Source organism: Mustela lutreola, chromosome 11, assembly GCF_030435805.1.
Source record: "Mustela lutreola isolate mMusLut2 chromosome 11, mMusLut2.pri, whole genome shotgun sequence".
In the NCBI taxonomy this organism is placed as follows: Eukaryota; Metazoa; Chordata; class Mammalia; order Carnivora; family Mustelidae; genus Mustela; species Mustela lutreola.
Genome location: NC_081300.1, coordinates 14,696,901 through 14,720,075, shown reverse-complemented (window position 1 = coordinate 14,720,075; position 23,175 = coordinate 14,696,901). Strand labels below are relative to the sequence as shown.

Sequence of the window (23,175 nt, the reverse complement as noted above, 5' to 3'; positions counted from 1 at the left end):
TTGTAATCAATTACTGCATCGTTAGTGGCTTTAAACAGCCCTAATTCAGGAGCTCACAGTTCTATCAGAGGTCTGGCATGTGTCCCACTGGGATAAGATCAGGGTGTCAACAGAGCCGTGTTCCCCTCTGGAGGCTCCCGGGAACAGTGTTTGCTTGCCTCTTCTAGCTTCTAGAAGCTACTTCCATTCTTCCTCTTATGGCCCCTTCCATCATCTTCAAAGCCAGCCATGGCCAGCAGAGTCCTCATGTCATGTTACTCTGCCTCTGCCTTTTCCGTCTACATTTTCCATTTTTAAGGACCCTTGCGATGACATCGAGCCCCCTTGGCTAATCCAGGACAACCCCCGCTAACTGAATGCCAGCTGACGAGCACCCTGCGTTCCGCTTTGCCACATAACCTAACACAGGTATGGGTTCTGAGGAAAAGAACGCCATCACCTCCGAGGGACCATGGCCAGCCCACCTCGGAAACAGTTAAAAGGAAACCTTGGTAAGATGCCCTAAAGTTCACGTTGTTTTTCTCAGACCCCAGGGGAGATGTGTTCTAGCCATGAGGTTCTCCAGCTGTACCCACCATTGGTTCCACCAGATTTTTTTCATCTTCTCAGACACCTCCATAACCAGGAGGCATCTTCAACCCCAGACACGCTCTTTTTCCCAATGCCAATTAATAAGGGACAAAGAGCATTTTCGTTGTTTGCCTACCAAACTCCGGCACGAGCCAGAATCAATATTTTGCAATTCTTCATTTTCTCTGACACCCCACATCAATTGTGTTTTATTCCATTCAGCAAACAATTATCTAGTGCCGACAACATGCCTGGCACCGTGCTACGTACGGAGACACAAAGAGAAAAAGGCAAGCTCACTGTGTGTGTGTGTCACATATGTACATGTGTGTGCATGTGCATGCACGTGGAAGTGTGTTTGTGTATATGCACATGCCTATCTGTGCATCTGAGTATGTACTGTATGTGCGTGTGTGCGTGCGTGTGTGTGTGTGTGTGTGAGAGAGAGAGAGAAAGGGAAGGCTGTTGAGACCAGAAACATCCAGGACAGGCAGTAAGAAGACATTATTTCAAAGGTAAGGCTGACATGCCCGCCACACCGCTTTTCTACCTCTCCTCCTGTCTCAGCTCCTGCTGCCACCTTCCTGGCTCAGGCCATCATCACATCTTGCTTCCGCCGCTGCGAGTCTCCCAGCTGGTCCCCACCCCATCCGTGCCCCCCCCACCCCCAAATGTCCCACGCTCAAATGTAAGCACGGCTGCAGTTAGGTCAGTTCCTGGCTCAAAAGCAGCACCTTCCTCCTGGCCCATGTTACAACGTATGTATTTCTCCACATGGCACCCGAGGCCCTATGGGCTCCACCTACCCTTCTAGGGGTATCTCCTTTCAATGTCCTGTGTACCCGGGCACACTGCAGTCACAGTCACAATCACCCTGTGCTCTCCCAGGCTCTCCCTCTGACCACTGATAACCCCCTCCCCCCTCCCGTTCCCCCAAATTCATTACTTGTACTGCCCAGTCTTCAGAACCCATCCAACACACACCCCTCCCATTGAGCACTCTTAGGTCCCATTCTTCCGTCTCCACTGGGGGATAAAAAAACTCTCTCCCTCACTGGGCTTCCCACAGCACTTCATTTTTTATCCTTTCATAGAAACTACCCATTTCTGCCTTAGATTTCCACTTTGCTAAATATCAAGGCCCTCCCCCCAGATTATAAACTCCCTGAGAGCAGTCACTGGTTTTAATTTCTCTTTGAAACCCCTCTAATAACGAGCACAGCACCTTGCCCACAGCAAGGATATGTATTCACGTCTGCCGGATTTGACTGACTGGACCAGCAGCGTCAGCTCCCAGAATGTCGTCACAAGCACTGAATATTTCTACAGCCGATTCCCCTTGGCCGTGGTGGTGATGGGGTGCGTTTACCTCCTACCAGAGTCACAAACACAGTGAAACAGACAGAAACTGACAGGCATCAACCGTGAGGGAAACAATTTCTTCGGAGGATGACGGAAAGTCACTAATGAACCTACAAATTCAAAGGACAGAATAAATGCACATGTTACACCAAAACAAAAGTAAAGTAACACAGAACTGCAAATGGCCTTAGTGAAATCAGTACAGAGACATCATCTGACTCATCCATCAACGCTCCAGAGAAGAACATGTAGATGAAGAGCGACTTCGTCTTGGTTTTGTGAACATGTGTGTGTGTGTTTATTATAACAACAGTTCTGTAATGAATACTTAAGGTCAGACAGGATATGAAGCCACAAAAGTGTTTTTAATGGGTCACTGTCATCAGTTCTACTAAGTAATTACCATTACAAATCAAAAAAAATATCTGGAATGAGTAAAACTGATCATCTAGATCATGAAATTGCATTGGAAGGGTATTTGCTGACTCAGGAGACTAATTACAAGGAGGGATTGAGCTGCTTAGCACTTATCTCAATTGTAAAACCATAAACCACACTGGATGCGCAGTGGCTGCCAATCAGGGTCACTGTGGGGTAGCAAAAATAATACTGAACGAGGGTCAAGAGCCCCAGCTTTGTCATTAGCTCGGTGACCTTGGGAGCTCTTACTAAAGATCATCCCATAGGAAAAAAGCCGATCCCTTCCTTAGAGAAATATGGCCATCCTAGAAACTGAAGCTGCTCATTCACAGAAAATACCCTCAAACTGCAGAAAGATTACACACACACACACACACACACACACACACCACATTCACTCACCTTTCCCAGACTAATACCTTCTTGCTTAATGGGCCGGTGTAGTACTACTATTAACCAGATGATTATAATTTGAGCAAGTGTTATCCATCCATGTCCTAAATAACAGTAGCTGACATAAAAATGATCAAACTGCTTTCTCACCCATGCAATTTATCAGCCAGAGGTCAAGGCTAAAGTTGCTATATTTCTGAATCTACTTTTGACCAATAATAATAATATCATTACATGGTATTTTTAAATTTCCCAAACCCCCTGCCAACTATTACATTTAATCCTAGGAGCCCAGGAAAGTCAATGGGACACATTTTCTGAAGTGTGCATAATTGGTGTTGGTGGGCTTTCCGAATGCCTCCCACGAAGCTAAATTTGGGGATACAAAAGTGATTAAGACAAGGTTCCTGATTTCAGGTTGCTCTTGGTTAGTGGTAGAGACAACACATTGTGTTCTAATTATTTCTTTGTGCATCTTAGACATCCTAGGGGAACACAAAGAAGAGGATTGTATTTCTACTGGAAAAAGAAGTGGTGTGTGTGCGTGGGGGGGGGGGGTTGCAGGAGGGAGGCTAGGCAGAGAGAGAAATAAAAGATGGCTTCACTGAGAAGGTGACTTTGTCAGTGGATCAAAGTCCCCATTCTATCTGTTTCTAGGAGAAGCTCAGAGTGCCACTGCATTTCTGGGAGCTTCATATTCCTCGTCAATTAAATATGGAAACAATGCTGAATTTATAAGGAGGATGGAATTACTAGGAGGATAGAATGAGACAGCATATGGGCAAGCAATTTGTAAATAGCAAAGGACCCAATAAATACAGTATTATTATTTCCACTTTGCAGAGGGGCTAACTTGGCCAGCTCCAAAGGGGAATGGCTTGCCCAAGACTGCCACACACTCCCAACCCACTGTCCTATCTCGGACTCTCACAGCCCTCCCCCAACACTGCCCACTGAACTCTGGGGGACATATGGAAAGCACTCATCCTGGTAACATTTGATGAACCCTAAAATCATGTTAACATATTCATATAAATAAACATTCCAACATCGGAAGACTTTTCTGTGATATATTGCCTCTAAATCCTAAGAGGATACTCTCCATAAAAGAAAGATCCAACGGAGCATTGTAAGGGAAGAATCATGATGGGGAAAATATTAAATATTTAGTACAGGGATAAAACAGTATATACTTTTTTTTTTTACAAAGGGTTTTAAACTACCCAAAGTTTCAGAGAATAAAATATGGCAGACCCTCAACTGTTTTAAGTGATTTGACTGTGAACTTCAATAGAAAATCTTTGAATAGAAATGTGCCTTACATTTAATACACTCAACAACTGTTGAATTCAGAGATTTAGCTCTATCATTTTTACTCCTAACACTGTAATATTAAAATTTCTCCCCTCGTCTATCTATAAACCTTGCTTTAAGCAAACCTACCATAGTCCATTGTTGAATTCTTCAAAGATTTTATTAAAATCTGATGAAGTCTCATCCATATAAATATGTATACATATAATTTTTCCTCCCTTATTAATAATGGGTTTAGAAAACCTTAAGTAAAAAAAAAAAAACTTTAAGTAAAAAAAACTGTATTTATTGTATACTATACAGTATGAGCTGGTGGATGGAAATATTCAGACATTCATGGGAAATTCACAAATAGTAGTATTTACTGAAGGCATCCATCTGTATTAGTCAGGGTTCCCTGAAAAAACGAACCAATAGGTGACAAATAATAAGGAATTGACTCATACATTTATGGAGGCTGGCAAGTCCAAAACCTGCAGAAGCTCCCAGAAATTCCCAATTCCAAGGCCATCAGGCAGGAGAATTCACTCACTCAGAGGGCCAGCCTTTTTATTCTATTTGGGACTTCAACTGATTGAATGCAGCCCACCCATACTGAGAAGAGCAATCTGCTTTATTTAGTCTACCAATTTAAATGTTAATCTCACCCAAAACACCCTTAGAGAAACACCCAGAATAACACTGACCAAATATGCAGGCACCCTATGGCCCAACATGGTAACAATGAAACTAAGCACACCATGCCCCCCCCAAACAAACAAACAAACAAAAACCTGTTTTGTTTTTTCTCTAAATTTTGGTAGGGAATTAATCACCAAGGAGAAATCACCTCAACAAAACAGAAACTTCTCTTTCTAGAGAAGGCAGTATAAGCTCCTGGGGACCTGAAGACTCTGGCGTATTGATTAGGCTGCTTCGAATCAGAGTTCATCTTCGCCATCTCCCCCCATCATATATACTACTTACCTTTCTGAGCCACACCTTTCTCATCTATTAAAATGGAAAAATAATAGTGCATATTGAACAGAGTAGTTAGGAAGTTTGAATGAGATGATTCCCATAATGTGTGTCTGTCACATGACAAGTTCTCAATAAACACTGGCCGCTGAAGTAATAGTTACTGTTATAACTGGGAGTTCCAATCCTAAGCTTTGCTGAAACCTATTAAAATATGGCATAACTGCCTTAACTGGGGTATTTATTTCCATCAGCGCAAATTTGGGGATTTTATCAGTTGCTTATACATATCCTTTTATCAGATGTTGATACATAGATCATTTGGCCACAAGTACCACAAGTACAGGTAAAACATTTAGTAACCAATCAATTCATCAAAATACATTTCTTTTTTTTTTTTTTTAAGGATTTTATTTATTTATTTACCAGAGAGAGAGAGAGAGCGAGCGTGCACAGGCAGGCAGAGTGGCAGCAGAGGCAGAGGGAGAAGCGGGCTCCCTGTGGAGCAAGGAGCCGGATGTGGGACTCCATCCCAGGATGCTGGGATCATGACCCGAGCTGAAGGCAGCCGCCCAACCAACTGAGCCACCCAAGCGTCCCAAAATAAGTTTATTTATTTAGAAAATCAGTAATGGGGGTGGGGGGGTAGAAATCCTAGAAGCAGGGTGGCTGGGTGGCTCAGTGGGTTAAAGCCTCTGCCTTGGGCTCAGGTCATGATCCCAGGATACTGGGATCAAGCCCCGTATCTGGGTCTCTGCTCAGCAGGGAACCTGTTTCCTCCTCTCTCTCTGCCTACCTCTCTGCCTACCTCTCTGCCCATTTGACAGATCTCTGTCTGTCAAATAATATTTGAAAAATATTATTAAATATTTATATTATTAAATATTTTAAGTATTTTAATATTATTTTAAAAAATCCTAGAAGCAATTCACCTGAAGACTTTAAATTTTTTTAGGTTTTGATTTATTTATTTGGCAGAGAGAGAGAGAGATCACAAGTAGGCAGAGAGGCAGGCAGAGAGAGAGGGGGGAAGCGGTTCTCTGCTGAGCAGAGAGCCCAACACAGGGCTCCATCCCAGGACCGTGAGATCCTGACCTGGGCCAAAGGCAGGGGCTTCACCCACTGAGCCACCGAGGTGCCCCCACCTGAAGACTTTAAAGAAAGAGAGAGATGTGGATGCGGAAAGGGGAACAGAGGGAGTCCCCCTCTACCCACGGATTAAATCTAGTCAGTAGTCAGTAAATGTAGTCAGTAACTTCTGAAGAACTTGGCACTGGAGGGTAGGAGGCAGGACAAAGGAGAGGCTGTCACTCCTGTCGACTTTGTCTGGCCCCACAGCCAAAAAGTTTGGACTATAGTCAGAAACTGCCTTCTGGAACGGCCTTGTCATAGTTACTGTGTAATTCAGAAGGCTCCCCTCACCTGAGGATGGCCTCAGCTTCCTCCTCGGAAAACGCTGTCCTGCAGGGAACTCTGCCCCATCTCTGCCTCACCCAAAGGTTTAAAACCCTATGGTTTTGCTACGAGGACAAAGACAGTAAATGACAGCATTCGGAGAAATTCTTAAAAGTAAATGATAGAGGTTTTCCTCTCCGTCTACCATCTCTCCCCACTCCTGCTCCTGAAAATTATGTCTGTGGAATCCTCAAGGTCAAGGTTAAACCCAGGTCGAAATTCATCTCCTTTCTGATCCCGTTTGCCTATCTTTTCCAGTTCTCATTAACTACCTCTTCCGGAATCCCGGAATCTATGCAGAGTAAGTCGCTTCGACTTGGGGGGAGTTTGGGGGTAGACACCCTCCCCTCTGCCCCCAGGACTTCCTACCTCCTTTCCTCTTGCTCCTTCTCAACACTCCCTTACTCTCTCAGCCAATAGAGGGGTTTAAACATGTAAATGTGGTATCTAAACTGCATTTAAAGAATTAACCCATTTTGCCCCTCACTGCTCTGAACCACAGGGTGCCAACCGGACTCTAATTGCTTTCATCTGGTGGGGTTCCAGACAGCTCCTCAGAAGGAAGGAGCGCACATTCCTGGCACCAATTGGCTAATTCAATTTACTTCCACGGCATTAGCCTCTGTCAGAATATTCATGAGCAGGGGAATGAGGACCCGCGGCACAGACAGGCGGCAGCCACTCGGGCTAGGGAAGGCGCGAGGGAGGGGAGGCGGACCGCGCGCCGCGCTCCGGGGACGGTGACCGCGACGAGGCGGCTCTTCTCCCCGGCCGGGCCGAGCGCAGGGGGCCGCGGGAGGGCGGGGCAGGGCATCCGCGGGGTTGGCGCGCCTGGCATTGCAGCCCAACTCCTGGCGACCGCGCGGAGACTTTGCGAAAGATCCGAAGGCAGAAAAGCTGTGACACTTTTGATACAGGGGGTAGGGGGGTGGGGGGCGGGGGCACGTCGCAAGCGGAGGCGAAGGGACGCAGCGGGACACCTGCCACCCGGCGGGGTTGGCAGCGATGTGACCTGGACGCGCGCCCCGAAGGAGTCCGGACCGAACGTCCCCGGAGAGTCGCCGGCCGTGCCAGGTAAAGGGGAGTGCTCGGGTGGGGACCCGCGCGTTTGTTCCCAGGCTCCGGAAGCTGGAGGCGCAGGGAGCCGGTGCCCGCTCTCTCCGGGCAGCAGCCCCCCGGCGCGGCGCTCTGTCCCTCTCCGCGCCATGCTCTCTCCGCAGGTCCCCGCCGCCGCGGCAAGCCTGCGGGCCGCTCGGAGTTGGACTTCCTCGGACTTTGGGGGAAGGGGACGTGAAGGAGCCGCCCGGGCTGGGGAGCTGCTTCCCGGGGGCAGGGAGCTGGGGCGCAGCGGGGCGGACGGAGGACGCTGAGCGCCGGTGGCGGGGGCTGCGCGCGCGGGGACGTGGGGACGGAGGACCCAAGAGCGCGGCTCGCGGGGGCGCTTGGACCCGGCTTCGCCCTCGTTTCCCCGAGGGCGGCGGCGCCTCCGTCTGGCTGCCGATGGGCGAGAGCTGGCTGCGTCCCCAACTCGGGGATGCGCCCCGGGAAGGGGGACCGGAGAGCAAGGCTCCGGGGAGGCTCGGACGCCTGCGGGGCCGGTCGCAGCCCGCGCCTCTCGCCGCGCCCCCGCTCGAGCTCAGCGGTGGGAGGAGAATGTGGTGGTGACTCGGGTCCCCGCCACCTGCCGGACATCGCCAACTCCCCGGATTTCCTGTCTCCGGGCCCGACACTCCCAGGGAAAGCTCTTTATTGCGCTCGGGGTGTTTGGGATTTGCCCGCCGTGGTGGCCGTGGGGTGAGAGCTGGGGAGAGGAGGCTGCTAGGAGGTCGGATAGGGTGAAAGTTGCAGATGCGTCCAAGAAACGCAAACGCTGAGTCCCAGCCCGCCCTTAGCAACAGGAGAGACTGGGGGCTGGACTTGGGCTGAAGCAGGAGACTCGGCCTGGCTATCCACCTCGGGGGCGCGGGGGTGGGGGATGGAACCTGGAGGGCAGCCTGGAGGCACTGCCAGAGCCCTTTTCTGTGTGCTGAGACCTGGCAGAGACAGAGGGCTGGCAGCACAACACCTGGGGGTGGGGCGGAGGGGTTGGATCCTGGTGGATTCAGGCTTCACTGTGCCTTTATTATTGTCATTGTCATTACTATTACTATTGCTGCTGTTGTTACTGGCACAACCGCCAGGAAGTATTTTGTCTTCTGTTAATAGGTCGCCTGGAAACTGAGTCTGCCCCTCCCCAAATAAAATGTCCCCTGCTCCCTGCTAGTCTCTGATGTCCTCCCATCAAAGGAAATACCGTGGTGGTGTCAGAGACACAGCTAAGGAATCGGAGCGACTTAAAAACACAGAAACAAAAAGTCGCAACTGTATACTGTGACTGCGCCCATGCTAGAGATGGACTTCCATCAGCTCGCCTTCCTCAGCCTTATCTGGGGCTGGGGAGCAGTGGAGTCAGTGCCAATTGTGAACTCTGTCCATGACCCAGCTTTCTCCTTTCTTGTATTTATACAATCTGGGAATTAATTTTTATCTTCGGGTGACCCTCGCAGCCCCACTGGGCATGTGACCTGGCAGGGGCAGGCTTCGGTTCCCAACACTGGAGGCAGCCACAAGGGCACCTGCGCTTGCCTCCTCTTGGCTTGGCCCCTGGTGAGAGCTGGCCAGCTGATGATGGAGAAAACAGGGCAAGAGTGTGGGGAGAACAGCGTGTCAGAGCTAAGCCAAGTACAGGAGATGAGGTCAAGCCTCTTCACTGGCCGTATCCCTTTCTGCCAGAGCAGAGAGACAAATGAAGAGCAAGTGGGAAGTAGTATAAATTGGCAAACCAAGCTCTCAGAGTCTACTTAAGGCTGTCGCCGCTGACTTTGGTGTGACCTTTCCTTTCCCGTGCTTCTGATTTTCTCTATTTGCCAATGCACGAGTAGCCATGCCTTTCTAATAGGCCAGTTGTCGTGAGATGATCTAATTTCACATCCCCAAAAAACGCTTGGAGCATCCTGGGAAAGGACAGTCTATAAAATACGAGATTTGAATGTTTTGTGAAAAGTTTGCTACACTGCAGGTTACGGAGACACATTTTTAGCATGTGTGCCATGTGGCAGTGTAAAATTAAAATGGAAAAGGAAAAGTACAAACATAAAAATGACTTAGCATTCTTGACATTCTTGTGCATACTTGTAGAAAAATTATCTTTCATTTGGGGAGAGTTGCCCGGGAATTTAATCAGTGTTGATACTACTGAAACGCCTCCTTCTACCTTTCTCCCCTGTGAAATGTTATGACCCAGTTCTCACAGGAAAGGCAATGCGAATGGGCTAAGTGCTCGGGGCTGAGAGGCCAGACCCAAGGATTGTTAGGGGAACCATCACATAGGGTTTGGAGACTGGAATGGGAAAAAAGATGCCATCACCCTCACAGAGCAGGGAAATGTTCGGGGGGCAGGGGGCAATTGAGCAGTGTAGGGCAGCGGACCTAGCAGTGGCTATCATCTGCTCCCAGATTCAGGAAAGACACTCCATCAGACCAAGGAGGGCTAACCAAGGTGCTTTTTCCTCCTCCCTTCCGTTAAGGTACTGCCTTTCTCTTGCCTTTGGATTGGCGGTCATTTCTCTATCCCCGACTGTAGAGTAGAATAGTTTTGTCTTGCTGTTTCAAAGAGATCCAGGCGTACTCTGTCAGCCCCTTACATATTTGTAAATATTCCCCAAGTTCTGAAGCTTCTCAAAGACGTGCAGCTGGTGGTGAATTTAAGTAAATAGTTGGAAGTAATCAAGAGAGCCCCTGAAAAGTGGGTATGTTTTCCCCTGGTGGAGAAGTTATTGAATGCCTTTTGAGCTCGAAAATGAGCAGTTTAGAAAAGCAGAGGGAATTTCCTTGACTTCCCTCTATCCATAAACCAGTTGTTGTACTTTTCCTCCCCTCATAGTAGTGAGCACTGTTTGCTTAAGCATTTTTTACAATTTTGGACTTAAAATGGGGTTTCGCCTGCTGGTGCTCTATGGAGAGAGGAAAAATGTAAAGAGATACGGAAGGAAGAGCTGCAGGGGCCAGAACATAAATCAGCCAGAATATATGGGGGGGTGATGAGAATAGGTCTTTTCACCCTAAAAAAAAATGTCCACTTTGGAAGAAAAAGAAGTCTGATTATTGGCATCCGAGGCTGAAACCAAGGCAGCTGATGCCCAGAGGAGCCAAAGGGCAGTTCTTCTTAGTTTAGAAACAGCAAGACAGCCTCTGCCAAAGATTGCTGTAAACACGGAATAAAGATTTCATTGTGGGCTGCTGTGACTAGAATAATTAGACAGTTAATTGTTCATTCTGATCTAGTGCTGTTGGAATCAGTAGTGCAGAGCAGCAAAAATACGAGCAAGGGAGAAATAGAAAAGTAACACATCACTTTTATCTTCACTTGTTTCCCTGGGATGGTACTCTGGAAATCCTAGTTAGTGTTAAAAAAAAAAAAAAGAAAAAAGAAAAGAAAAGCAATATTCATATCCCCAGAACACTGGGGACACTGCATCTGTGACCCACTGCTGCCATTTCTTCCCCTCCAGGTTCTACTCTGGTTATGGACTAAATATGGCATCTTCTAAAACCAGTCTGAGGAAGACAGTAGGAATGAATGCATTAGGTGACCTGGGCGTCAGTTACTAGACTTCAGTTAGGTGAGACCCTTAGTAGCAGCTCAATCAAAAAATATGCAAATAGAACTAAATTTTTGTGCTTCCGACACTTTTTTTTAGAGGCATTTAAAGTTTAAGAAGTAAACATTCCATTTTTGACATTTAATTATTTTCTATTATAAAACAAATTGCCTAGTGATTAATCTTTTACATTTAATTGAAGAAATAGCCTCCTCTGTATTTTCACGCTAATTTAGAGACAAAAGAAAACATATTTTAAGTGATAAAGGTGATTTTAAGCAGCCGAGCATCTAGTTATTATAGGCAGTAGACTGTGACTTATTGTTATTTACTAAAAGATGGCACCATCATAAATTCCTTTCAAAATGACTTCTGCAAATAAGAAATGAGTGAGAGACTGTGGAGAGCATTAAGTACTTGGTATCAGGGGTGGGAAGGAAGAATGATGTTATCTATGCATCAGATTTAAAGTGTCCCTGAATCCTCATATTGATATGGAATATGGAGCAAAGTTCTCATTGTTCGAATGAAAAAAAAAAAGAAAAGAACATCTTTAAGTATCAACGTTAAATATAATTGTTCTGTGGATAAAAGCACTATGTTATAAAGTAAGCATGCTAAATTACATGAGGTCATAAAGTCCCATGAAAAGAAATACTTCATTTCTCCAAGATATGCATTTGATCTCAGCTAAAATATGCATTTTAGCTCAGTACCTCAGCTAAAGAGGTACAGAACTACCTTTACCAACCTTCAGTTTCTTCTACCCATCATGAATAAAAAGGGATTGCAAAGGCAGAATTACTTACTGAGTGTTAAAAAGCATAAGTGGTGCGAAATTATGGAACTATCTAGATTTCAGACGACAAAATACTTTATGAAACGCACTATCTACAGCAATTAAAAATAGAAAATCCTATCGCCACATTAAATTGTGGCAACAACCCATTTTAAAGAGAAATTTAGTCTTTTCTCATTTAATTGCTATTCATGGTTTGCTAAATAGTTTTTTCAGAATAACCTGCCAATCTCCTGCTAACCAGGACTGTCTAGTTAAGAACGTTCCTAATTACATATGGATTAACTTAATTTTAGAGCCCTAAAAATATTCAACTCAAAGCATTACTCAAGTGCAATGCAAACGGTCCAATTCCCCTCAAGGTATATGCAATTTTTTTTTTTTAAGGAATCATAAAAGAGAGCCCATTCGGTATGGGAATACATCAGTTAATAACTACACTAAAAGAGTAAGGAAAGCTATAAACTGGTCTATCTTTTTAAAATATGCAAAGTAAAGTTATAACAATACTACTCATTTCTTCTTCCAAAGCAGTAAGGGCAGGTCATGTCCTGCAAAGTACAAATGTCAAATACATCACAGAGCACTGCCTTTTGAAAGTGGCATTTTTTTTTATGTATAAGAATGGTTAACTATCTAATTAAAAGCTTGGCCCCTCTTCCAACTAACACCTTGACCATGTTGACAGCAAGGAGGTATCTTGCATGGAAGAAATATTTCTTTATAGTTCTATAGCTCCTCGTTGGAATCTTACACACAGTAGATTCTCAATAAATATGGGATGATTTCATTTTTTAGAAGGAAAATACAAGAGAATTAATGGAACTGTCAAGTTCGATGAATTCTTAATATTTTACGTAAAATACTTGGTCTTTGTTACTTTAAATTATTTCTCTAAATTGGCAAGATATGCCTGTGACAATAATAAGAATCATTACTGGTGTTCATTCATTTGTAATGTTCCTTCTGCTGTGGAGAGGAGGAAGGTAAGAAAAGAGGAAAAACTTCGAAGGCTTTCCATTTGTTTTGGCATGTTTTCGAGTTTTACCTAAATACTGATCATGTTTACGCGTGTATGTTATTAAAAATACACATTAACTCTTCAGGAGGAACATGACACTTCACCAAATGGTTATTATTCCCAACAAGTAGTCACACAAATTCTACCCTTGAAGTACCGAGGATTCACTAGACCAATTATGACTACATGGCTGCATGTTCCATCTTCTATCAGCTAATTAAAGGGTTATTAATAGAATAATTATCCCACTCCATGGCAATGGTTACTTCCGGTTGTCACTGGAGTTTGTCTGAAGTATGGCCAAATGGTCAAAGCTGACCACGCATCTGTAACACTGTGTTCAGCATCTGGCAGGAGGACAGAAATGCACACTGGAATTACTTGTGACCAATACGCTTACACTTACCTGTTCTTGCACCTGATTTATAACTAAAATAACCTAAGTGAACCTTAAAAAAAAAGCAGGTGCCCACAAGGAACTAAAATGTCCATTATAGGTAAATCATCAGCCTGGTCTTTCTGTTTTCCTTTTAGGTCTGACCTTAGTTGAACAAACAAGGTGGTCTTAGTGTTTTCCTAGAGAATAGTACATAGTGTAATATGTTGGCATAATTGGGAGCTAGCAGTCAAGAGAAGACCAGGATAGAATTAGCATGAAGATTCAATTACCCCTTGTTCCCAGAGAGAGTTGTTTACTAGGATTCGAGTTAAGGTTGTGGTCGAAATAGCATGAAAAAATGAACAGCACAGGGGCGCCTGGGTGGCTCAGTAGGTTAAAGCCTCTGCCTTCAGCTCAGGTCATGATCCCAGAGTCCTGGGATCGAGCCCCATATCCGGCTCTCTGCTCAGCAGGGAGCCTGCTTCCTTCTCTCTCTCTCTCTCTCTCTCTGTCTGCCTGCCTCTCTGCCTAATTGTGATCTCTGTCAAATAAATAAATAAAATCTTAAAAAAAAAAAAATGAACAGCACAGCTTTCTTGTTCTCTAGCGGATATCTTTGTATGGAACCACACTTGGGTTTCCACTTTCCACCAACAAATTACAATACAGCTTTGGAAAGAGTAGTTGCTATAAATTGCTGGAGAGACATTTTAAGTGTGCACCTGAACATACATACGTATTTTAAATGTATTTATAAAAATCTGCAGTTAAAACTATTGTACGCATACTATTTTCCCAAAGGCACGGTGAAGATTTCATATCATACTCATTATCACTTTATTTTATTGTATAAAGTCAAAGTCTTTGAATCCCGTATCAAGCCCTAATATGTGGTTAATTTGTACATATCATGAATAATCGATGAACTTCCCATAATTTGTTTTTTAAAGCCAACGGAAGTAATTCAGCAATTTAATTAGAAATTGGCTAAAGGAATTTCATTTAGAAGTAATTTCTAAAGGCAACCAAATACATGTCTTTTAATTTGAAAGATTATTAGCGCTCTGATAGAAGTATCAGAACAGATGGAAGTAAACACTCAGTCTCTGTATTTAAATCTTCTTCCATGCAAATGTTTTGAATAACCCGTACAGTACACATTATCACCTACTTGCCAGCCTTTCAGGTCAGGGAAAAAGCACCGGGACATTACAGCCCTCTCTGTGCCCACCCTCACACAGGCCCAAAGGTTGCCTTGTCTTCGTTTTCTAATGCAAAGACAATACAAGTTCCCAGGGCTCTCTTCTTCAGTTCCCTCCATTCCCTGCATCCAAGGTCTCGTCTGGAGTATGACTTTGCAGAGGCACTGTCATCCCATCACTGAAAAAAGCAGCCACACTGGAAAGCACGGGTCTTGTGTGCATTTTTAGATATTAAATAAGAATCTAAATCTGTGCCCATAATTTGCACCAACTGGCAAGAACCTCCCAAGGATGTTCATCTTACCAATAAATATTAAACATTTTTTGTGCTATCACTAACATCATTACTGACTGTATTTAAAGCAAAAAGTATCTAGCGGTCAAAGTACATTTTCATCCACATTGTAGTTTTGAAGTGTTACAGTTTTATTTACCTTTTCCCCTCGCCTGTGCTCTCATCTCCATAACACTGGGAACATTTATGTCTGTCTAAAAATGGGAGGCATACTGGTATTTGGAAATAAAATCCTCAAGTAGTCATTAAAAAATTAGTCCACTTGGCAGTCCAGCATCTCAGTGGAATGCATCAGGCGGCTAAGCACAGATCATCTGATTCACGGGCTGGTGAACATTTGGAGATCAAGTTGCTGAGGGTCGTTTCTTTAAACACAGGAAAACAACAGATTTCTTTATGATATAGAAGTGCTATCCCTTTCTTTGGATACATCTATGTATACAGTAGCTCGCCTGTGTACATTAAAATGCGTAGTATTCAGAGAGAAAGCAGACAGAACAATAAAAATAACCACCACGTATTCAGTCCTCGCCTCCGTGCCAGACACTACGTGGAGTGCTTCACAGGCATGACATCCTTAGTCCCCTCGGTGAAGACAGCACTGCTCCCATCTTTGTTTTGCATCTGCAAACCCTGAAGTCCAAGGTTAGGGGGTCACTGAGGGCAGATTTCAAACCTAGGACTCTACAGTTTGAAAGTGTACTCACTGTACATTTCTACCACCTCCCCCAGAGCAGGGCTGTTTTGTTTGTTTGTTTGTTAAAGATTTATCTATGAGAGAGAGAGAGAGTATGTGTGGGATGGGGAAAGGCAGAGGGAGTGGGGCAGAATCTCAGGCAGACTCCCTGAGATATGGGGTGCCATCTCGTGACCCTGAGACCATGACCTGAGCGGAAACTAAGAGTCAGACACACCCGACTGAGCCACCCAGGCGCCCTTAGAGCAGGGTTTTATAACTTCTACCCTGGTATTTGGGGCCAGATAATTATAAATTCTTTATTGGACAGGTAAGAAAGGAGCTGATCTGTGCGTTGTAAGATACTTAGCTGCTTGTCTACCTGCTAGATTCCAGTAGCTTCCTTCCCCCCAACTGTGCACACCAAAAATGTCTCTGGACATTGTGACATGTCTCCTGGCAAGCGAAATTACCCCAGACAGAGAACTGCCACCAGAGAAGAAGTTTAATGTCCATGCATTACTTATCAAACACACGTGTTTTCAATTTAAAGGTACATCATCCATTTCCCAAATAATAAGATAATTTGCATAGTTATGCTAGCCACGTGACATAGTCAATGCCTAATAATACTTCTTTAATAAATGGATGACATTATGGATAACCTCGTATAGGTTTCGAATGCTCTATTGTAGGCCTCTGTTGGACTTGGTACGTTTTACATTTTACTTTAATTAGTGGATGCGCCCGTACCAGTATGCCAATCATAGTTATAAATGTAATGAAGCAAGAAGGGAAAGGTAATATGTTCAAAGAAGAAATGGGATCAAAACGGTTGGTGAGATGGGCTGCACCTGAGGAGACGAATTGTCACACGAACAAATGCCTATGAGGAAAACAAGACAATGTGAAGGCTGAGGGACATGCCCACAGCCTCTGTCAGCTAAGAAGAGGCAGAGCTGGCACTCAAACTCACACTGCTCGGTCACAGCCCTTCCCTGGCTTTGCTTTGTCTTGGTCAGGGTGCACCCGAGCTGTCCCATTCTGCTCTGCTCCTCAAACTCTGCCTGAGTCCCATCTGTAGAATATATCCACTGGCCTATGAAGGGCTCACAAGCATATCTTTGAGGTGAGAGAAATCGTCGAAAGTCTACAAAATGGCTGACCCAACACAGAAATAGACATAGACATAACAATCATCTTCAAGTATCTGGAATATCTTCACGAAAAATAGAAATGCAACTTATTCTGAATTGCATGGACACCTGAGCCAGGTCCCTCGAATGGAAACTATAGAGAAGCAAACTTTACTCCAGCACCATGACAAGTTTCTTTTTTTTTTTTTTTTTTTTAATTTTTTTTTTTTAATTTTTTATAAACATATATTTTTATCCCCAGGGGTACAGGTCTGTGAATCACCAGGTTTACACACTTCACAGCACTCACCAAATCACATGCCCTCCCCAATGTCCATAATCCCAACCCCTTCTCTCAAACCCCCTCCCCCCGGCAACCCTCAGTTTGTTTTGTGAGATTAAGAGTCACTTATGGTTTGTCTCCCTCCCAATCCCATCTTATTTCATTTATTCTTCTTCTACCCACTTAAGCCTCCATGTTGTATCACCACTTCCTCATATCAGGGAGATCATATGATAGTTGTCTTTCTCTGCTTGACTTATTTCGCTAAGCATGATACGCTCTAGTTCCATCCATGTTGTTGCAAATGGCAAGATTTCATTTCTTTTGATGGCTGCATAGTATTCCATTGTGTATATATACCACATCTTCTTGATCCATTCATCTGTTGATGGACATCTAGGTTCTTTCCATAGTTTGGCTATTGTGGACATTGCTGCTATAAACATTCGGGTGCACGTGCCCCTTTGGATCACTACATTTGTATCTTTAGGGTAAATACCCAATAGTGCAATTGCTGGGTCATAGGGCAGTTCTATTTTCAACATTTTGAGGAACCTCCATGCTGTTTTCCAGAGTGGCTGCACCAGCTTGCATTCCCACCAACAGTGTAGGAGGGTTCCCCTTTCTCCGCATCCTCGCCAGCATCTGTCATTTCCTGACTTGTTGATTTTAGCCATTCTGACTGGTGTGAGGTGATATCTCATTGTGGTTTTGATTTGTATTTCCCTGATGCCGAGTGATATGGAGCACTTTTTCATGTGTCTGTTCGCCATCTGGATGTCTTCTTTGCAGAAATGTCTGTTCATGTCCTCTGCCCATTTCTTGATTGGATTATTTGTTCTTTGGGTGTTGAATTTGCTAAGTTCTTTATAGATTCTGGACACTAGTCCTTTATCTGATATGTCGTTTGCAAATATCTTCTCCCATTCTGTCAGTTGTCTTTTGATTTTGTTAACTGTTTCCTTTGCTGTGCAAAAGCTTTTGATCTTGATGAAATCCCAGTAGTTCATTTTTTCCCTTGCTTCCCTTGCCTTTTGCGTTGTTCCTAGGAAGATGTTGCTGCGGCAGAGGTCGAAGAGGTTGCTGCCCGTGTTCTCCTCAAGGATTTTGATGGATTCCTTTCGTACATTGAGGTCCTTCATCCATTTTGAGTCTATTTTTGTGTGTGGTGTAAGGGAATGGTCCAATTTCATTTTTCTGCATGTGGCTGTCCAATTTTCCCAGCACCATTTATTGAAAAGGCTGTCTTTTTTCCATTGGACATTCTTTCCTGCTTTGTCGAAGATTAGTTGACCATAACCATGACAAGTTTCTTAATGAACTGACTGTCCTACGTTGGAATGGGCTCCCCTAGGGCGAAGTGAGCTCTCAGTCAGCAGAGGGGGAAGATGCAGATGACTGGCCTATGGGAGTCTGAGCCCAAACAGAGAGGAGAATGTACCAGACAGTCTCCAGGGTACTTTCTAGCTCTCGGTGTACAGAGACTCTTTATTTGTTTGTTTGCTTTGAGAGAGAGACAGAGAGAGCATGTGTGAGTGCAGGGGGCAGAGGCAGAGGCAGAGGGAGGGAGAGAGAGAATCCCAAGCAGACTCTGGGCTGAGCCCAGTGCCCAAACAAGGAGCTTGGTCTCGTGACCCTGAGGTCACAACCCACGCTGAAACCAAGAGTCAGACATTTAGCCAACTGTGCCACCCAGGTGCCCCAGGAACTCTCTCTTACAGGCTATTATGGACCTTGTAAACTACTCCGTGTAATTCTGTTAATAAAAGCAAGATCTGTGTTTCCTCTACCCCACATATCTAGAGTTATAGGGGTAAGTAAAATAACAATGAGCAGGTGAGAGAATCTTACCATGTATCATCATGTAGAGTAAGAATTGTCTCCTGTGTGCCAAGCCTTGTGTGCAATGTATCCCCATCTTTTTCTTTTCTTTTAAAGATTTTATCTATTTATCAGAGAGAGAGGGGGGGAAAGAGCGAGCACGGGCAGACAGAATGGCAGGCAGAGGCAGAGGGAGAAGCAGGCTCCCTGCTGAGCAAGGAGCCCCATGTGGGACTCGATCCCAGGACGCTGGGATCATGACCTGAGCCGAAGGCAGCTGCCTAACCAACTGAGCCCCCCAGGCGTCCCAATGTACCCGCATCTTATCCCATCTTTTCCTGAAAGGAACCCCCTAAAATAAGAACTGGTATCATCACCACTTCATAACTGAAGAAACTGAGTCAAACAGAAGTTAAATAATTGATCCAAGGTTACACAGCTACTAATTCTAGCCTTACTATGTGAAACCAAGTCAGTCCCGACTTACAAAGTCTGCTTTACAAATACACAGCATACTCCTTCATCCTTTCAGCAAGGATACACTATTTTGCTCGAAATGCTGGCAATTTCTAGAGTTTGAGACATATGGCTATTTAAATGCAAATACCTAAAACATTTTCCAAAGACTCAAATACAACGTTTCAAAAATTATTTGCTATTTTCTATTATCCATGATATTGCCCCCTTCAAACAGTGCAAATTGCTATGAGTTAACTTTAAGTAAATGAGCAAAACAAGGTTTTTAGGATTTTTTTTTGTTTTTAACGTCTATAGAAGAAAGACTTGGGAAAAGCATTTTAGATACCATTCTGTAAATGAAAGAATTAGAACCCAGGCCTCCGGGCTATAAGTACTAGTATGAGAACAAGACTGATAACTTTGATTTCCACAGATTTAGGAAATTGTCACGGTCAGGTTTTTTAGACAGTTATATCATTAGAGATTGTGTTCTCTTCTGATCCTAATCATCTTGTTGGATTTCTTCTGTTTATGGTTATCTTACTGGCTACTTTGTAAAACCAAACTGATTTTTAAAACTACTTTCTATACCTTTATTATTTCACTGTCAAAATGCTGATGAAAAGCTCTAAACTCTTCTGCCACACAGCACTGGATTCGGCCTATCTGTGACTGATTTCGTGAAGGGAGCTTCAACTTTGCAGGTTGCATCTGGCCACGTCCTATTTTCAGGGAGAGCTGCTTCACACCCGCCACTCCAGACAAGAATCAGCCCAGGATTTCAAACACAGTTCAGCATTCTTTTTCTAAACTTATTGCCGGCTTGGTGCTTACAATCATTGCAAGGTGCAATGAAGCCCGTAATTCTAGGTTGGTCATTTTTGCAAAGCATAAAGGCAGTCGTACGAAAGGGCCCGAGCACCTATCATAAGACTGAAGATGGCATCCAAAGCGGCTTTCTGCAGGCGGCCCTTTTGTCAAAAGGCAGAAGGCTTCGCCAAGCCCTGTGGCTCACGGAGTTCTCCCTCTGTCCATGGTAGGGGTCGATCACCTGTTGTTAATGAAATGTATGTTCACAGAGCACCCAGCACATGTCTAAAAGAACTACCTGCTGGGCCTCATACTGTAACAGTCCCTCACCAGGGTACCATTCCACCATGTCAAACTATGACCTGAACAACGTTCCTAAGACTTTGTGAAGTGGAACAGAGATTAGTTAGTGCACTGAAGCTTTATTCACAATTTCCCCCAGGTTTTTATGTTATTCCATAGGGGGAAACCTTTATAAAAAGAATGTTCTCAATGTACTCCATGGTGGGAAATATTCTAAATCAAGAGCAAAGATGTCTCTTAAATGAACATAAGTCACAGGAAACATGTGTACAACTCAAAGCAGTGGAGAGCACAGAGTACAAAACCAGGAAGGCACATCCAGGATCACACTTGAGCTGCCCAGAATGTAGGACCTGATGGGTTATCCAGGGGATTCAGAAGGAATAAACCAGGAATGTCCTATGAACACTGAGGAACGTACCAGGCAAGTGCCACTGCTAGTACCTTGATGCCAGACTTCCCAGGTTCTTGAATCAATGTGTGTCAAATATGGCATCAACTTCTACCCTCATTCGTGGTTCTAAGAACGTTGTTGCCTTTAAGTCATGACACCTTTAGAAGTCACTGGCTAGGGTGCCTGTGTAGATCAGTTGGCTTAGCAACTGCCTTTGGCTCAGGTCAAGATCCTGGAGTACCAGAATCAAGTCCCACATCAGGCTCCCTCCGCAGCAGGATGTCTGCTTCTCCCTCTGACCCTCTCCCCTCTCTCTGAAAAAAGAAGAAGAAGAAGAAGTCATCACTGGCTAAGGGATCTGAATAAATGGGGCAGGAGTTAGCGATGTCGAGTGGAGAAAAAGAATAACCACTAAGGCACAGTCTTATTTATCACAATAAGGGAGGGAGGAAATGTGCCATTATTAGAAGTTTCCTTATGATATGTAACCTTTAAGTTAAAGGGATCTTCTACCTTCTCTCTCCCATCCAACCCCACCATTATTCATGTCCTATGGAAGATACCAAAGAGAACTCTTGCATTTGGAAATAAAAAGAAATCTTTCATACATTTGGTGCTTGGAAAAGGAAATATTTAAACCAAATTGAAGGCATCAAAAATAAGTAACTGCATTGAAAAGTCACAGCCATATTGAACAATAAACAATTTATGGAAGGAGCCCAGAAAAAAATTGTTTTTTAAAAAATTGAAAAGCGTAGCTTCTGACAAGTATTGTTTATTTATGAGTATAAGTAGAATTTTTTAAGGAACACAAAAATACTAAAATAAAATGCAAGTTTGACACACACATTTTTCTTTGAGGGTTGGCCAAAAGGGGGAATCTAGGCAGATAGGCGGTTAACTGCATAGCTTAATTCAATGATCATTATCTACACTAATTGAGAGAACAGAATCAGGATTATGTGAAATTGTTAATGGTCTGAAATCATTTACAGTTGACTAAGGAAGTGTTTGGGGCCTTTTGAGTTGAGTACAGGTATGCTATCCAGCAATTCAGTTTTTAGGAAAACGAGTTTCATAAGTGAAGTCCAGATGCCCAAGCCTGACAACTTCTCTTGGTCCCCCTCCTCCTCTCTTAGCTCAGCTCCTTCCTACTTGTCCTGGGGTGCCCGTGGGCCACATCCCCCAGATTAGTGTGAGGCTCACCTTCTGCTGGGTATATCAGATAACCCAAAGGGCCACTGGATGTGCCTTTGCTCTTTGTTCCCTGATAGCTCTTGTGACAGTGTAAATTTATGAGTCAGAGGTCAATGAAAGGGGGGAGGTGCAGAGAAGATTAACCTAGGAAATTTCTGCCCCAATACCACGACTCCAGACCTAATGTTCCAGATTTGTTTACCACTATCAGATTCACAAAAACAAAATGCCACCTCTCTTAAACAATTCCCTGGTTTCCAGGCAAAATGAAGTATGAATTGTTTCAAAAGGATTCTATGCATGCAAAGTGGATAGCTGTCAACAAAGCTATAATTAAGGAGATGAGACGCTGTCAATACACTTGAAATAATGATTTTCCTTGGAGCAGACACACTGTGTCTTATCTGTTCTCAACCCTCTTCTCATATGGCCTCCCTCCAGGATCATCTGAGTTTTCTCAATATAATTTAGGAGGGGGAACTCCCTATGCAGCTCTTTAAAGATTTTGAGAAATTCATAGACAACACTCTTCTTCCTTTTCAATGGACATGTTGCTTTGTTTTCTTAAAATTCATCATGTGTTTTAGACCAATTATTATCAATTGTCCTACCTCCAGTGTTCCATTCATTTAAAGAACCCAATATAGTTTCATTAGCCGATGAAGAGCAATAAGGATTACCTGCTGGGTGAATGAATAGAGCCTTGTCTTTGCAAATTAGTTTCACATGTGCTATTTCATGTTTTCAGCACCATCTGCCAACCACCCTTCTCCTGGCTGCAACTGATTCCATACTATTTTGGTCTACTTGGGACATTTTAGATCTCAACAAATGTTTTTAAATGGAAGTACGGACTTTCCCTGCCAATTAAGTCACTTTCCTTACTCGACCACTCTTAGGAATTGTTTCTACCACAGTCTTGCTCATGTCACTCCCACTTCTTGAGGAAATCACATTTCTCTGGAACCACCGCTGATCCTTTTCCCCAAAAGATGATTCAAAACATCTCTTCCTGGATGAGACCTCAAACAATTAGCCATAGATTTCTCTGCCCACCCCCAAGCTTCTGCTGTTCTCCGTGTACTAACCTACTTTTGGGCACCATGTTTGATGGTGTTTCTCCCAGAGATGGTGGTTGGCTCAGGGGTGTATTTCCTCAACTGAGTCATAACTTCTTCAAAGCAGAAAAGGAATGCACTCCTTTCCTATGTCACGGAGCTTCCCCCCTCTCAAAAGTAGGGGCTCATCAACGCCAGTGCTTTCCTCCCGAACCATTCCTGAGTGTCAGC

The 23,175-nt window shown here is 44.1% G+C and overlaps 1 protein-coding gene across 3 annotated transcripts in view; it reads left to right on the top strand.

The window, feature by feature from the left end:
* Nucleotides 1-7,160: 7,160 nt before the first annotated feature.
* CDH20 (cadherin 20) overlaps nucleotides 7,161-23,175 on the top strand; it is a 207,211-nt gene continuing 191,196 nt past the window's right edge. For all 3 annotated transcript variants that reach the window (XM_059140128.1, XM_059140126.1, XM_059140127.1), the window contains exon 1: nucleotides 7,161-7,545. The gene's annotated coding sequence lies outside the window, so the exon portion shown is untranslated. The remainder of the gene's footprint in view (nucleotides 7,546-23,175) is intronic.